General features: G+C 37.3%; 1 protein-coding gene and 1 non-coding gene across 2 annotated transcripts in view; both read left to right on the top strand.

Annotated features, from left to right (window-relative positions):
• The window catches only part of LOC116791050, a 225013-nt gene that overhangs the window by 55614 nt on the left and 150758 nt on the right, over window positions 1-18641 (top strand). The window lies entirely within an intron of this gene.
• Window positions 18399-18470, top strand: TRNAE-UUC. Its single transcript has one exon. It is a non-coding gene; the product is annotated as a tRNA-Glu (tRNA).

The raw sequence follows: 18641 nt of genomic DNA, 5'->3' as shown, positions 1-18641 counted from the left end.
CATTTCAAACCTTCTTCAGTAAGGAGCTTCCTTTATGCAGGGCCTTGGAAGCTGTGGAAGAGAGCTGTTAAGAATGTATCCACTGAGAACCAAGGTCTCTCTTCTCAGTTTTTGTGTGGATTGAAGTCTTGCCTTGAGATGGGAACAAAAATCCAGCCTTTCAGCCCTAGTGAAATACTATACTCAAGATGGAGTGAGAGAAGTGGGACTTCTGCAGCTGGGACATTGTCAGGGCTTTCTCTGTGCACAAACTTTTGGATTCCTGTAATTCTGTTGTTGATTGAGATCATTAGCCTCTGTATGGTTCACAGACTGCATACGTTTGTCTTAAGGTGCACAGTGGCTGAATTCTGCTTTCCATTATGCCCTTCTAAACCAAAAGCAGTACAATTAGTTTTACTACTGATTTCAGCTAGCATAAGCAAAAGCATTTCCCCTGATTAAAAATTTGTGGCCCACTTGGAAGCACTTCTTAAAGAGCACTATATAGAATAAATTCACATTTTTCTCTGCTGCCCTGAGAAATAATTTTAGTTGTAGCACATGCTGGGGTATCACTGTTGTATCAAGAGTCACTGGAAACCTCATCACTCTCTGCAACTCCGTGAAGAGAGGTTGTAGCCAGGTGGGGTTCGGTCTCTTCTCCCGGGCAACTATCAGTAAGATAAGAGGGCATGGTCTTAAGCTCTGCCACGAGAGGTTTAGGTTGGATATTAGGAAGAAATTCTTTACAGAGAGAGTAATCAGACATTGGAATGGGCTGCCCAGGGAATTGGTGGATTCTCCATCCCTGGAGGTTTTTAAGATGAGACTGGATGTGGCACTCAGTGCCATGGTCTGGTAACCACGGCAGTGCTGGATCAAGGGTTGGACTTGATGATCTCGGAGGTCCCTTCCAACCCTGCTGATTCTATGATTCTATGGAATGAAAATTTGCATAACAGAAGCATCCCTTGTTCTTTAAAGTGATTACTTATTGTTGTTTTTTTCATCTCTGTTCTTTTGATAGTTGTATTTAAAATCACTGTTTTCATTGTTTGTGTCAGATGTCCACATTGCAAGTTATATTTTGTTATTGCTACTGCTGGGTTTCTTTCACCTTGCCCTGGAGCATCTTCCCTTCAGGAGATAGGATGTGAGACTAAATGGCCTGTGATTCTGATCATGTATGGCAATTCCTGTGATCCTAAGTTTGTGTACTGTATTGGAGCTTAGAAACTCTTACATTAGATGGGATATGGTTGTATTGCCCCAGGGATGCAGAGCTGAAGTACCAAAGGAACAAATTAACAGGATGTCACATTAAAATAATTTTTCAACTGTAATTTAGGTAACTAGTTTAATGTGAATTAATTTAGGAATACTTAAATATAACATAATCACACCTAAATGATGTACAATATCAACAATAATTAAGGTAGAAAAATCAAATTTATGTAAAAAGAAGTCTAGACTTTCAGTGTTTGTACACCTCAAATACATCTGTTGAAAGGAAGCAGAGTCAGAAGGGAATGCTTTTAATTCCAAATCATCTAGTAAACATTACCAGGGCTGGTCAAGCCCTACTGTCCACTTGAGAAAACTGTTGAATTTCTGATAAGCACTAAAGCAGTGTGACCACAGTATGTAATTATTCCTGAAAATATGTATATTTTCAGTGGTTTTTTAATACATGTGCTCTGGTTCTATTTTATAAAATGTTTAGCAAATGGTGCAGTACCTTTTGGCATGAATGTTTTAACTGCAAAGCAAGTTTCAAGGGTGAAATGCAGAGAAGTGCCAGAAGAAAAAGAACATTTGAAGCTGATGATGTAACTGAAATTGACTAAATGTATGATTAATAATGTGGAAAAGCTAATTTTTAAATGGTTTGTTGAAAAGCAAGGAATTACATTTACTGTAATAGGTCAGGTTACCCTGTAAGTGTTAGCACTATTAATTCAACCTGGAGAAATAGCAAAAATATCTATTTTCATTTTCCTCGTGAACAGATTTCTTCCGCTTGTTAATTTCCTTATAAAGAAAAAAATCCTATTTGTCCATCCAGGAACAAAATTCCTTAGGAAAGTGTCAGTGGTCAGTACTCTGTACTGTTTCATCTTACTGCAATACAATTTTGAAAGTTATTATTTGATTAATGATTTTGGTGACTAGTAAATAATTTTTATCATGAAAACCTAAAGTGAAAACTCCAAATCAAACTTGGTAGGTTTTGGTGCTACATGAAAAATCAAAAATCACCCATAGACTGATGACAACTTGCTATTTGAACAAATGAGCAATTTTTTTAAAGTTTTAGGACTTAAGGCTATAGGTAGTGACTGCATTCCATTGTATAGCTTCCTGCAAGTTTACCTAATTTTAGTAGTTCTATTATACTGCATAGAATAGACTCAAGCAGTTTCCCGTCTGCAAACTTTGTCCCTGTAACTGAGCCATGAGTTGCCTGAAATACAAGCTATTGACACATCAGAGGAACAGACAGGTGTTTAATCGAGACTCCACTTAGGTGACAAATGAACCACTGCAGAATATAACTTACTACTCTGTGGAGTGAATCTTAATAGAGAAAATTCAGCTCTGTGCCAAAATTTTCATCATGTGAACTTTTGGATTCAGAGTGTTTCCAAAACTCCGCTTAATTGGTGAGAGAAATTCAACACTATGCATGAACATCAGAATGATTTATAGCCTATTCAACACTACTAGCATGGTAGTTTTGCAAAGGATGAGATCATAAGCAAGCAGAGAATTTGTCCTAATTAAACTATATATGTGTACTGTGCCTAATATGAAAAAAAGCCCAGAAGTAAACTAAGAGAAGTAATTATTAGGTTCTGTTCCACAGAAGCTAATTTTGTTTGCTGCTAATGTTCATCTTATGAATCCTGTTGAGAGATCTATCCTTAAAATACCTGCTAAATAAAAAGAGGAAAGAAATTATTACTTGAACTTTCTTAGACCTCAGCCACAAGCACTTTTAAAGAAAATGTAATGAAATGAAGACAATGGGTGAAGAAAACATGAATCAGATTAAACAGGAGAGAATGAGTTGGAGAATGTCAGCAATGGAGACTTCTGCTGAAGCTTTCACTCCTATTTACATTCATGGGAGTGTGTTGTGGTTTAACCCAGGCAACTAAGCCCCACACAGCCACTTGCCCACTCCACCACCAGCAGGATGGGGGAGAAAATCAGAAAAGTCAGAAAACTCCTGGGTTGAGGTAAAGACAATCTAACAAGTAAAGCAAAAGCTGTGCACACAAGCAAAGCAAACCAAGGAATTCGTTCACCACTTCCCATAGGGAGGCAAATATTCGGCCATCTCCAGGAAAGCAGGTCTCCATCAGGCATGATGGTTACTTGGGAAGACAAAAAGCCATAACTCCAAACATTCCCCCCTTCCTTTTTATCCTCCCAGGTTTATATGCTGAGCATAGTGCTGTACGGTCTGGAAATATGCCTGTGATCAGTTGGGGTCAACTGTCCCAGCTGTGTCCCATTCCAACTTCTTGTGCATCCCTGGTCTACTCCCTGGTGAGGTGGGGTGAGAAGCTGAGATGACCTTGATACTGTGTAAGCCCTGCTAAGCAATAACTAAAATATTCCTGAATTTTTAACATTATTTCCAGCACAAATCCAGATTACAGCCCCATACCAGCTACTGAAGAAGAATAACTCTATTCCAGCACAAACCAGTACAAAGTGTCATTTTGCTGTGACCATGGGATGATGTGTACAGGGAGCAATAAGGTTGTCCTGAAGTGCATTTCCCACGTAACTGATAAAACATAAGTCTTGCTAAGAAAAGGAAGTTACAATCCATGTGCTCTAGTGCAGTATGTTTTCTCCTGTCAAGTGACAAATGGAAGTATGTGCGTGTCTAGGTACAGTGCTGTCTCTGAGGTGAGCCATCTCAAAAGAGAACAGATTGGTGGAAGTGCTGCATTCTTCTCCTCTTTGGTGCTGAGTATCTCTAGTTAGTTAACAGGAAGCTTGTTCGGAGGATGTCTGAGTCAGCTATCTTTTAAGCCTGCTTCTTAAACAGATTGTCCAATGCCTATCCTAGAGAGAGGCTGTCCAGGAGAAGGTTTGTGTATGATACCAACTGCTTTATCTGTGGGTGAATTAACTTGGTTTTGCTTCATCAGCACAGCAACTTTCATCAGCATTCAGTTCTTAGGAAGTAAAACGTTTTAGACTGAGGTGGAGCCTGTTACCCACAATTTCTGTAGCATTAACCTTTGTTATTAACTCTGGTAAAATGTATTTTCCACTTTAGCTTCTCAGTAGTAAGTATATTATTCAAGATCAAGACTTGAGGTACATAAAATAACTGGCAGTATCATACCCATTAAGCTGTCAGTTTTCAGCAGGGCACTCATGATATTACCTTCCTGACTCCCTCTAACAATCTCCTCTTCATCAGCTGCCTCTCTTATGCCCCAGACCCTGCTGTCAGTGGCCTTGTGGATGGCTCATTTGACATCTCTGTCGTATTGTGAAGCATGTGTAGGAGCTGGATTAAATGAAGGGAAAGCTGGCTCATCTGACTGCCTAACAAGGAACTTCAGGTTAGGGAAAGCTTTCTCTACATTAGAACTGCAGTAATTGGAAGGGGAGAAAAGTAGAAGGAAAGGACAGCCTTGCAGTTAGGTAGGGAGAGGGAGGCAGCAAAGACTGGATGGAGATGGCTGAAATACATATGATGCTGATGGAGTCTTCAGTGCCATATCGGAGTCTTTGAGAACTTTTAAGGAAATCATTTACTGTCAGCTTTTTCAGCCTTAGATTTTTAGCACACAGGCTTCTCTTACTGCTTGCCAGCATTAGCTCTCCCTGCTTCTGGAAAGCTGGAAGGAGAAAACAGAAGTAGCAGGGATGAATTCTGTCTGCCTGTGGATAAAAAGAGTGAGGCACATTTCCCTCCCCTCCCAAACCCGAGTCTTTTGTTGAGCTTGCAATGAGTTACAGAAAATTCATTTGAATAATTCTGCACACTCTGGATGTCAGCTGCTTTTTTCAATAGATTTGCTCTCAGATACAGTGGTGATACAATGGTGAGGTGAGCAGTGAAAATTTCTGACACACTTTTAAGTAAAATGAGAGGTAGCAGCACTTAAAATTGCATTAATGAAAAAGCATCCCTGGAAAATAGTGGAGAGAGTTATTTTTATGCAAGTGTAGATTTTTGATGCCAAGACAATAAAGAGAAACCACAGTTTGTTCCATTAAGCTTGTATCATATTGTCAGCACTTGCCCATATGGAAAACATATAAATTGTCATGAAAATATGAAAATGGGACAATTTAGTAATGTTTTGAGTAGGCTTTATAAATATCATATGTATTTTTAAATACATAAGTGATGCAGTTTTGAACACAAAAGAACCACAGTTGTGGCAGCCAGATTTTGCTGTGTTCCCAAAGCAGCAAAATTAGCAGAGCTGCAAATGTAGTTATTCAAAAGTCGAAAATTTGGAGTATGTCAGAAGAAATATTAAGAGATTTGGTGGGAAACCAGTAAAAGCTAAAAGTGGCACAAATATGCATTCTTTTTTCTCACCGGAGGTTGGAATTTGTGTGTGTGCTTCTAGATTTAACTGAGCTTTTGTACAAAGACTCAGTCATTAAGCCTGACAACTAACTTGGTGGCTGGAGCTCAGGGGTGGCTGAAGTAGCGGTATGGTTGGGCAGAGGGTAAAAATGTAGGCAGCTCTCTGACCTTTCACCACACTATGTGCTTGTATGGGTTTGGAAAGTGCTGAGGCTGGGTCTACAGGTTTAACAGCCCTGCTGTTAAACACAACAGTTGTACGGATTATCAGAGCTCAGGAGGTATGAATGGAAAAATGAGGCTATGCATTAGCTGAGAATCTGGCTCACTATGCAGTGAGGAGGAATCAAAGGCATCTTTGCGGGCTTTTTTCTCTTAGCTTTTCCCACTGACTGTCTTTCCCTTAGGTTTTTTGTTGAATTTGTGATGGTCTCAGTTTCAGGAAGAATAACTTCACTAACACCAGCACTGTTGAGTATTATGGAATGTGTGTTCCAGTAATTGATGCAGGCCAGAGACTAGGAGGTGGTTGGCAAGAGGAAGTGTTATTTTGGGATCCAGTGTGCCTGGGATTCCTTCACATAGTAATCATCCAGTAGCTTTCTGCCAAAATCCTTTCTGACTTGATTCTCTGTTTGTAGAGTCAGAACAATTCCTTTCATTCTCACCTCGTGTAAGGCCTTCCTTACGGAGTTTAAAGTCTCCAGAGCACATGCCTAGCTGAGGTCTGCTCCAATGTACTTCCTAATGTATTAAATTGTCATTCAGTGGTGCTCTGGGTCTTGAAAACAGTGTCACCTGATTGTACTGGCTTACCCTGTGTGTCTCCTGAGGCACCATCTGAATGAGAACAGCCTACTTTTCTTCTCCACAAATGCCAGCTTGTGTACAAACTCCACCTTCTCGTCTCTCCCTGTGGATTTGTGACCTACTGAAGGGGGTATTCCATCACTGGGGAAGCTGTGCTTCCTTCTCTGGATTTTTTACTGTTTTTCGTCCTGATGCTAAGAGAATTTCCTTCTGAAGCTAGAGCAATCTAACTCAGAATGCCAGTGCTTTTAAAATATACTGTAGAGGGATTCTGTGTTGGACCCTCCTGAGAGGGAGGAAAGAGAACATGAAATTAAAAAGTAGTAATTCTTGTTAGTGACATGACAATAATAATAATGTCTGTCTTTTAAAAAAATTCCAAAAAATTTCTATGGATTCATATTTATATATAAACCAATATTGAAACATTTATTTCATAGCTGGTGGCCAAGGGATAAGATAAAATTCTGGTGCTGTATTTATATTGTGTTTTGCAGACATATCTAATCTTCAGTGGCATGAGAAATGTTGTAGGAAAGTATGTCATCAAAAATTGCTGCAGCATCATACTTAAAAATCTGTCCTCTAGAAACCAGGTCAGCTTTCACTGTAGCTTATGGTAATACATACAGACACTACAGAGTATTTTATATCTTATAATAGAGATAGTTTAGATAATAATATACTTTCATCTATTACTTTTATCAGATCATCTTATCTCCTTTGTGGCATCAAAAGCATGTATTCAGAATAGATTGAGGCAGAAGTGTCTGCTTTATTTAATACACACATGAAGGGCCTGATTCTGTTTACACTGAACTCAGTGGAAATTTCTGTCCTTGATGGGAGCAGAAACAACTGTCTGAATTCTTCTCACAGCATTTCATTAGTGTTCTTTATGGTATGCACATGGGGAATGGAGACTGACCTCTCAAATCATGAAAATATTGTTATAATTGAAAATATATTAGGGCTATAACTTTGTCAGCAATTAACAAACCTGTCAGGTCTGTTCTGTCAAGGTGTCTGCGCGACCTCTCAGTGTTACAGAGTTCAGGCAGCAAAATGAACTCAAAGTAACATGCATACATATACACTGTCTTTGTCTTCCAATCATTAGAAAAAAGCTTCAATATTTTTCAGGGTCTCAAAATGTTTGTCCTGTTGGAGAAGTGATAGTGCAGGGCATTAGTGAATGTAACTTTTGTCTTGATTTTCAGCTCTGTTGAGTGTGGATTAGGAGGTTTTGCTTCCCCCAGACATGGGTGTTGCAGAGTTATTTGGAAGAAGGTATTGTTTATGTCTCCTGCAATTGTCCTAATTCACCACGTGATATTAATTTTTCAGTTAATGATATGTTAGCAATTTTTTAAAAGTCTTTTTTTGTGTTTTGAAGAATTTCAGGAAGAGAAGTAAAGTTTTAGAGAATCTGTGAATAATTTGGCAATGCAGTGGACAAGAGGCTCCTGCATTTGGTTTGTGAGGAAAAGATATGAATAATTTCATAACATTTTCTTTCATCCAACGGCTTCTTTTGACTTTATGGTATCAGCAATTGGCTAAAATAACTGGTTTTTTGTGAGGTCTTTAATACAGAATAGTTTTTTCCCCTGCTCACCATATTGTATATTTTTAGTTTTCTCTAGGGAGGAATATTCCTGAGAACATTGTTTGGTTGATCCCAGTTGTTTGACCTCCTCATCTCCTAAGGAGGTTGAAGACCAGCTATAGGAGACAGTCTGAGATCTTTTTTTATGCTTCCAGGATTAACTGCTTGTGTATAGTACTGCTTAACTGTAAAAGTAAGAAGTTAAATGGGCAGTATAATTCTCAAGCCTGTCTTCTTAGGCACCTGTGAGATCAGACCAGTTGTGAGTCACTTTCCGGAAAGGTTTTAGAAGCTCAGCTCACATAAACATCAAATTATCAGGATAGTTCTTTCAATTTTATTGATTTCCTAAAACTATCACACCAGTAGGCTTGTGAATCCACCCTACTTGTTGTATTTAGAATTTTTTTTTTTTGCCAGATCCAGGCAGAGTAAGAAACCGTAAGTTCTTCTATAAAATGGTTAAAATTTTAATTAAATGCATAAACCATCTATGGATCTCAATCAAAAGGTTTGTGTTTTATTTTATCATACTTTTGTTTGCCTTTAATATTTTTAAAATTTGTTATGTAGTTGGGGAGCACAATGACAAGATTCTTCTTTTCTTTTTGGAGACACTAATAAAGGTTGTGAATTTAAAGATAACAACTTTTGAAAATACTTATCAAATTCAAGATCTAGTTGGATCTCTTTAAACCTTTGGTGAGATTTCTATGCTTCCATTGATGGGGGTATAGAGAAAATATTTTCCTAGTTTTCTGTTGCTTTAACAAACAGAGGACATCTGTGGTGAGTCATGGAGGAGTTTAGCTGTGATATGTTACTAAAATGCATTTTGGCAGCGGATAGAGAAGTAACTACTCAATCTGTTGTGAAGCAAGAGAGTCTTTCAACCCATTTTTCAAAGTGCTCATAGTTCCCATTTGAAGGCAAGTCAAACAATAAAAGTAGTGAGCAAAGAAAATTGACGTGTATCTGGAATACTTGAATTAAAAATAATTATAATGGACCCATAGTGCTCACGAAGTCCTACTTTCTTCTTATTGTTGATTGATTCTGCTAAATTTTACCCTCACAGCGAATAATGTTGCTGTTCTGTTACATTTCATATTTAGTTACTGAGAGATAGTGAGGCAGTTTAAATGTCATTTCTAGGAAAAAATTAGAGTCCTTGTTTTGAATTGAAACAGTATATTTTAAAATAAAGATATTTGCTTTAGTACAGTGATTATAATGAAAGATTTTGCAATAAAGATCCCAAGCAAGAATTAAGTACAAGAATTAAATAGTCAGAGGACTCTCTTGCAAGCACGAAGCAAATGATAACTTACAGGAAATTAAAATACAGCCTTGGTAAAGACAGAGTTTAAACAAAGTGATTATGGGAAACAGTGAAATTATTTCTCATACAGGCTTTGCTTCTAACCATAAGTTCCCTACTTTGTCCTTTTTCCTGGAATATTGTGTTTCTTCTGAGCATGCTGTCAGTTTTACCACAAGAACCCCCTTTCTGTTGGTAGCATAAGCTAGTTGTGTACAGGCTGTTTCAATCTGGAAGCCTGCTCTTCATTTTCTGCCAATAAAGTTAAATTGCACATAGTTTTGTTACTTGATGCACATCCTGTAAGACAGGACAGATCTTTCTTCTCTGAATCTGTAACTTTAGTTCAAACTGTAATTTTACCTTAATTTGCAGTGATTCATGTATTTCACACTATGGTCCAGAATGATATAGGGATTCTGGCACGAATGACTTTCAAACTGTCTTTATCAAGAAACCTTAAAAGTAAAGTATGACTCTGCAGATATTAAGGTTTGAGAGTGATAGAGTTTGCTATCAGAGCAGCAGTCTTTTTTAAAAGAGGATTGTGGTTTGATTGTCACAGCTTACTGAAAACAAAGATAAAGCAGTGGTTTATTTAAGAACACTGTCTTTTTGTTATGTGTTCAGTAAGACAGAGAAAGTGACTCAGAGTAAAGCTGATCTAATTCTGAATCTTTTCCTCCAAAACTTGAAGAGAATCCAAAGGAAGTGGTGGGCCTCAAGTAATATGATGATGTTTCCTTTTTTATGTGTGTTTTCTAACTTCTTCTCTGTGCAAGGAAAGGTTGTGCAAGAGAGCGAATATTGTCAGAAACTTTAGAAGTCCCTACTTCTAAACATGTCGAGACTTCTGAATTTTGCCCTTGATTCTTGATACTGGACATCAACGGACTCAAGTCTTTGACTAAATTTGTATGTGTTTTAAAGGTATTCCTTAAAGTGGCACATGTGAAAAGATGTTTAGAATTTGAGCCTCATTTTCTTCATTCAGAGAGAGAGGTGGCACCAATATGCAGGACTGCTCGCATTTCTTCAGCTGGTGTAGTTATGGGATAGAGCAAGAGTTAGTGGAAAACGAACCAGTTTTGCATACTTGAGCAAAAACTAAAGAAGAATCACAGGCTTCTGTGGGGAAAAGGCATAGCTATGTCATTCCACTGATACACCTGTGAGCAAAACGTATCCACTTCATACAGAGGCTGGCACAATGAGAAGAACAAAAGTAATGCTACTCTGCATTAGAATATAAAAGTGAGAGTTGATTCAGTGTCTGAAGAAGAGAGAAACAGAAAACAAGTCTTAAACCACAGAGTCTATGCAGAATGTGAAGGTTTTATGATCAGACATTGTTTATCCAAACTATTTATTCTTGTCTAATTTTCAAATATTCGTTTGTTACCTCATGAGAGACTCAATCTCTTCTCAATGTATTTTCTAAATTTCTTGTTTTCTGACCAAAATAGACATCATGGGGTCAGACTGTCATATTTTGCATATGAGATGTATCTACATTTTGGTAGAAATGACATGTACAGAGCAGTCACAGAATCAAACAATAGTCACAGAATCAAACATGCAAAATAGATGTCTCTCTCTTGCGGTTTCTCATTTTGTTTTACCTGAAACAAACAAAGGGAGTCTGCACATACCTGATTGTGTTCAAATATTGTAAGAATTCAAACCACATAAAAACACTCCATCATATATGGGGAAAGAACTAAGGAAAGGTGTTAGTCTCTGATTATGTTTTTTAAAATAACCTATTAGAAGAAAAAAGTTATTAAAAAACTTCCATAGTTATTTAGAACTCAGAATAGACTTTAATTCATTTGAGTTTTATAGACTAGTAGTCTTTAATCTTCCTTGCAGAATCTGAAGTGTACCTGTTACTTACTGGTAAATTAGTTGTCAATCCCTCGGGCAGTATATTTTAATATCAGTATTATATGGTAGATGATATAAATCTTGTGTACGATATTATTAGCTTAGGCAGCTGCTGACTTAAAAAGGCCAGTTTAACAAGTCACCACTGTATTATGTTTAATTAGGTACAGTTTATATAATGAGGTGTTCAGTTCTAATGGAAAGACATGCTGTGAGCAGCACATCTGCAGGAATAACTATTACAATCAGCATTGCAGAGACCCATGGAACTGCAAATTAGACTTACTTATCTAGAAATAAATTACATCCCAATGCCTTCATAAAGCTCATTAATTAATTCCACTGGCATAAAGGTCTTTTTCTTAATTTCATGTTCCATTAGCATAATAAACACAATTTGAGTTACAACAGTATGATCAGTTTAATGGATGCTATTTATTTTAGTTTTTTATTTAAAGTCCCGGTAACATAGAATTAACATCAATATGCTGTTTGGTCCTTTATTAAAAATTCCCATAGGATAACCAGCACAGATGTTCAATACGGCATCATATATTTGCTGCATTTTATGACTTCACTAATTGGCCATATGGAAAGGTGTTGCTTGGATTTAATTTTTTTTAAAAAATCTGATAAATTATATGGATTGTAATAGTCACAATTGGTTACTATGTGAAGTTGGACAGGTTAATATACACTGCATGCTGGGAATAAAACAAGAGTAAGCAAAGTTTTTATGTATGTGGATTCATAGTAAATAGTAACAATATACTTCCCAGTGTTTGACAATCAGCTTCATTTAAATGTAGTTCCTGACATAATTATAATTCTTTAATTTATGCAGGCACTATCTAATCAGAAGGAAATGTTACCAGTTATTTGTTTAGTCACAGTTAGGTTATAGACAACCTAGTTGTTCCATTCAGCTTTTCTTGAGTCCCACTTTTGATGATAAACTACACTATTAGGAACATTTATGGTAAGATGTTGTATGTTACTAGAACAAGAGGTTTCATTATTCATCTGGCTAATACTGGTTACTTTAGATGAAATCCATATCTGTGATTTTGTTAATTTGTAGTATACTAGAAAAATGACTTAAACATTTTTGGATTTACTTATATTGTCAATCTTATGTTAAAGCCTAACTTTAATATAGCCAAGCTAGTTTTGTCATCAGTTTGGTGTATATATTTTATAAGACCCGTCTCTTATATTGTTTTTGCATTTCCTTGTCTGATTTCTCCTCTCTGCATTTAGTACCACTGACTATCTCTGCAAATATCTTCTCCTTCAGCCTATAGTGCAGTCACCTTCTAAAGTTACAGAGTGATTTTGGTTAATACTCATGTGTCGTATAAATCCATCATCTGAATTTTGAAATAAAAACTGATTTCTGTCATTACACTGTAATTCACCTTTCTATTTCTCCCATGCTTTCCAAAATCATCTGAAACTGAGTCATCTATCTCAGCTAGTGCGATTTCCTTCTGTTACATGACCTCAATTATGGTATCAGAAAGAGCTGCACCAGAGCAGATGAGGGCAAGTTGCCTTAATTTTGGTGTGTATGTCTGTATGGGCATACACATACACAGGTATATAGTTCTCAAGGGTTTAAAGCATTTTGCTTTAAAAAATGCTCTGCAGCTCATTGCATTTTTTAATACCCCCAGCCTGAGACATGCACATGCCCTTGGGGTTTTTGATTTGAGCTTGTTTTTTTCAGCAATTCCTTTTCGTATGTTTAATGGCTGGAGTTTTTTAGGCATTTTAACATGGAACTAATCTTAAGAATGAAATGCCTTTTACTTTGAAATTTAGGTTTATATTGTAATTGGAAATGATCTAGCATCATGCAGAAAAAGAGGTGGCGTTTAGTATAATCCCTTGTGGGTGACTCTGAGCTGTAGGAAACACAAAGCAGTGGAGGCTGCATAAAGCAGTGAAGTTGTATGATCAGAATAATGTCTCCTTCTTTGTAAATTTTGTTTAGTGCAGATGTTCAAATGAAATTTTTAAAATGAATCACTATTTTCAGATGTCTCAGTATTATGGGTCCTAAGACACACATGTCAGCAAAAAATGATTTTGCACTGAAGGACGAAGCTAACATTATTACACAGCTGCGTTGTCTGTGAATATAATAAAGTATTTTCATACACTATATAGTCACACCATGTAAGGAAGAAAGAGAGGTGGCAATAGGGGATTGATTCTCTCCCATATTTAACAAACAGTGACTTGAAAAGCTTGTGCATTTTCAAAGTCTTACATAGACACTTGTTACACAGTTCAAGCTGGAAATATGCATTACAGGTTTTTAACTACAACAAACACAAGCTGGACGAATAGTGCCGAGTGGTGGCCTTTTGCAGGTGGTTGGGCTGGTTGTGGTTATATAGACAATCATGTGAGGTCTTCTTTAGCAGTCAAAAATGAACAGTCCCAATTACATGAGCATGTATAAGCTAAACCTTGCTCAGGTGACAGCAAGCTGCTAGAGGGGGTGGACTGAATGCATTTGGGACAGAGGGAGAAAGTACTCTTGGAAAACAGAGTATCAGAATGATTCAGGTGATGATAGCTCTTACTATACTGCTATGAAGTAGGACTGAAGTAGCAAGCAGAGCAGTAAGTATCCATGGGGACTCTGCAGCTACCTGTAGAGCTTCGTGTTGATTTTTTTTCCTTGCTATAGCTTGCTGTGAGAGCATAAACTTACCTCCTGCTGTTAGCCTGTGTGATTAGCTTATGTTACAGGCGCAAACATACTCTGGAAAATTTTATTCTCAGGAAGAAGATAAAACCCCATTGCTTTATAGCTGGTTTTAAAGGGCTATTTCTGTAGTTTATTTTGATATCTCAGTCTGTAATTCCAATTCACCTACCAAATTATATTCATAATGACAAGTAACTGATGTAGAAGATCTCGGAAAATCTTCTACCTCCCATTGCCCTGATTTCAGAGCACCTGAGATATCAGCCTATATGATGATGAGTACTTTGAGTTGCCTGGCGTTGGGCGTGTGACAGGCTGGTTTATTTTTCTCGGCTGTCTTTTGTCATAGACACCACTATCCTATCTCCATTTCCACCACCAACTTTGCACCTTGCAGCTGAACAGACAGCTGGCTTTGTAGGGTTCAGTGCAGGGTTGAATGTCTGAAATGCACGCAGCAATTTTCTTTGATCTGTAGGATTCAGATTAACAGAGAAGTCTTGGGATCAGAGAGAACAGGTCCTTCCTGTTGATACTTACTGGTCTGATCTCTTACTCATCTCTGTCCCAATAATGACTGTGTTTTCTTAAAATCTGAGTGGATGGATAAGGAAAGGATTTAAATGGGTATTTAAATGCACATCATATGAAATGTTTTAGTGCCTTAATCAGTGGTACCTCTTCTGTTTTGGATACTGCAGTATGACCAGATAGTTCAGATCGGTAAAATACTTTCTTGCATCCAAGGTTTCATATTATTTATGAGCAAAGTTTGGTTTATTCATTGTCTTGCAGATTCACTCAACTGAAGAGAGGTCTTTGATGTTTTTAGGCCAGGATGTCATGGAGTTTAGAACACAGCTGTCTCATTACTCCTGGTCTGGCCTAAGGTCAGAAACTAGAGAAGGTGGCTCATGTACATCTGGAAGTATCAGGTGGTACAAACCACTGTGTCCAAAATACCCAAAGCAAAATTCAGATTCAGGTAGAAGATAAACATGCCTCCTTTATTTTGAGTCTCTGTGTATGTGCCTAAGGCTTAGGATAGAACGTTGTGTCATTAACACAGAAGAGCATGGCTGCAAGTGTTATTTCACAAACGTGGCTGGTCCTGGGAAAATTTGGCTAGGGAAGAGGCAAATTACTGTTAATTTCCACCAGAGCCCAATCACACAAAATACGGTTGAGTCAGAAAAAAACACCTCTGCCACATAGACCTAAATGTCACCTAAATTCAAATGGAACCTTACTGTGTTGTATGGCTATAGAAGCTCCAACAATTCTCCAGTTCTTCTCAAGAATAATTTGTGAGAAGCCAAGAGCTTCTCAAACTCCTCAGCAATACCTAGACACTTCCTATCTTATTAGTGTCCCATTAAAGAGAATTGGGAGATTTCTTTTTTCTTTAAAGCAGTATGAGGAATAAAAATGAAATTGAAATGCTTTGTAATGCAGACTTAATACAGACATTGACCAGATGTCAGGTTGGTATAACTGAATAAAATTTTAATGCGGTCAAATGTTTCTAAAAGCCATCCAACGCATGTTATTTTCACAGGATGTTACAGATGCTTTTATTTGCATCTTGGTGATAAATATTTTAAGAGCAGTAATATTATTTAAAAACCTTGTAGGACTACAGGTGTCACTTTTCCTAATAGAATCTCTTTCCCCCAGTAGTTTGTATCAATGATCCTGTAAGTGTCCATGGAAATGTATTAATTTCTGCTTATAAGTGCTCTCTGTAGTCTGTTATTTGCATGGTCTTGAGGAAGCACTATCAAGTACCTGCCAAGGCCTTAGACTTCAGACCAACTGTAGCTTTCTGGTTGTTGACTTTTTTCCACAATACTTGCTTACAAACGGTAGATAACTTGTAGAAAAAAAAAAATCAAACAGAAATGGATAGGAAATTGAACAGTAACACTAATGTTGAATCCACAAGCCTTATGACCTTTTTATTTGTTAAACAACCACTTTTAATTAGTCATAGATACTGTTGCACTCAGATTAGTGGTAATTGAAAACAGCATGTAATAAGCAAAGGATTTGTGGAAATTCAATACATATAGCTGAAATCAACTTCAAGAAGTTGCTTTGTTCTTGTCATAATGCTTGAAGTTAATGGACAACTGAAATAGAATGCCTATATGTGTCATACACTGAGTGAAGAGGACTGACTAAAAGCCATTAGTGTCCAGAAAAGAAAGACAAAGGTAGAAATTATATTGCTTCCAGCTGAATCCTAACTATTCCCCAAATTCTGTGTTAGTATGATAGACAGGAGGCAGGGCCATTAATCGGAAGGTCAGATAGAGCAAGATTTTCTTGATTGAAAAGGCACCAGAAAATTCTCTAGAATGTTATAGAATCTACAAAATACTTTTTAAAAACTAGTTTAATGGCTTGATGGTCTAAGTGACAATTCTACCTGTCATACTAAAAGGGGAAGTTAGCTTTCAACTCCCCATATGGTAGAAGTCCTAGAAGAGCTGAGTTATGCTGCAGTTTGAAAAAAATCCATTTAATTATTTTTTTTGTTTCTTCAGAATTGTCTAATAAAGTTAAAGCATAAACCTTAAAGCTCCCTTAAATTACTACTGTTCTCAAACTGATTTAATGTCAGCCCTCATAGTTCTTATTCCTGAAGAACTGTTTTGGTAATAGAACTTTATCAGCATTTTCTCCTTAACAGTTTAAAAAATAATAATTTAATAGTTAGCTCCCCCACATCCTAAATATAGTTTTTTAATAAATTTCATCAATCATATTTACTATTAATATAATCAAGGTACCTTTCAAAACAGTCCACTATCGACATCAAATACTAAATACAAAACAGGTACAAAACATGAATATGTGGAACATGGAAAATTCCACTGTAGACCATTTTTATGTTTCTGAGAAAAACATGTCTCCAGCCCATCTCTTTGATTAGCAGATATGTCAGCTGGAGCTTTTAGGACTGAAAACTGTACACGACCTGTTGTTATTTGACTGTTGATTCCTCCCACTTCTCAGTCACTGCACAGTGTGTGCGCTTGCGGGGCGCGTGTATAAAGTCGGTTTGGTAGGAGGTTTGCCTGCCTACTTCAGTTTACCAGTCTTGAAATTCTGAAGTTAGACTAGTGCTTAACTTCGGATGGAGAGAGAGGAAAAATCTTAAAATCCTCTTTTTGCTAACCAATAGAAGTTGCTCAGCCAAAAATACTCACATATTTATGGCCTCATGATTAACATAAGGCAACATTTGCTCTCTGGCCTTTTGTCAGCTTTGTTCTCCTGTCACTACTTTTCATTCTTTACTCTCCTCCTGTCAGTAAATCCACAAGAACAATAATGGAAAGATCATTCTGTCAATATAATAAATACTGTAATGCATCATTGCTTGGGCTGACTTATCTGCTGCTTGAAGCTTGAATGAACGTCCACAACTTGCGGTAAATCTGTTTCTCTGTAATGGAGCAAAGCCCAAATACTGCATAGCAAGAATCACTGAGCTAGAGCCACTTCAGCTCTAATTCTTGTATCCTTAGGCTCTCAGTAGATGTTGGATACCACTTGCAGTTCTGGATGAGAAATTGGACAGGCTACAATAATAAGTGGTCTAGTTAGTGCTGGCTGCAAAATAACTACTTGTACAAAACAAATGGTGTTTTCTGTAAGAAGGGGAAATGCTACTGTTTTAGATTAAAACCTTTCATTTTTCCGTTGTGCACATATTTTTCTGTACACTATGAAAGTACAGTTCTGAGGAAGGTGGAGCAGATGTGCAGTCAGACAGTAGTATTTTGTCATTTGACTTAGTGTAAGGAGAACCATGTGACATTTTAAGGTTTGTGTTGTGTAAGAGGTCAAATAAAATCATCTAATGATGCCTTCTAGCCTTGAAAATTAATTAACCTGTACTGTGGGTTTTTTAATGGATGAGCTTTCTGAGACTTCTTTCCCATTTCATTGTATTAGAATGTAAACAGTGTTTGTTAGTAATAGTTAATTAGTCTGGTATGCAGAAATGTTGGCACATTCAGGACCAAAATAGGAAAAAAATGCTGGTGTCATGTTTATTGAAGTATTCCTGCTAAATTTTCTTACATATAATGATGTCAGGCAGTTGAATGAGTTGTATTCACAGTATGCACAAACCCTTTTCGAAGTAAGAGAACAACCCTTTCTGCCACCCTAAATAACGTAGATTTTTTTTTTAACTTTGCATCAAAGACATATGACTTCACTGTTCATACAGCTTGTCATGAAAAATATTGGTGTCAACTGTTCCCTTTATACCTAGATATTATAGAACTGTCAAAGAAAAAAAATTGCATTCTTCCTTTCCCTTAATATTTACCAGCTTAAGAGATTTTGTTGTCTGTTGAACAATCTCAGAAGGAAATAAATGACTACACAGTATGGAACTTCCAACTGAAAGACTCATTGTCTTCCTTTTTATTTCTTAGGCCATTTTCCATCAGTGCAGTGATATGAAAGGGGCCCTCTGGTGGTCTAGTGGTTAGGATGCGGCGCTTTCACCGCCGCGGCCCGGGTTCGATTCCCGGTCAGAGTAGTCCCCCGGGTAGATGGAGCTCGTTAGCCCTGTAAGGCCATCCATCTAAGAGAAGGTCACTCTATACAAACCTACGTCCTGAGGACCTCACTGCCACCGTCCAAGCTTGCTCGGCCCCGGCAGATGAACCTTAGGATTAAAGGGTGGGCTCAGCTCAGCGCACACTGTGTC

The sequence above is a fragment of the Chiroxiphia lanceolata genome, chromosome 9 (genome assembly GCF_009829145.1).
Source record: "Chiroxiphia lanceolata isolate bChiLan1 chromosome 9, bChiLan1.pri, whole genome shotgun sequence".
Lineage (NCBI taxonomy): Eukaryota > Metazoa > Chordata > Aves > Passeriformes > Pipridae > Chiroxiphia > Chiroxiphia lanceolata.
The sequence above is the reverse complement of the archived record's forward strand: the minus strand, read 5'-3'. Positions and strand labels throughout refer to the sequence as shown.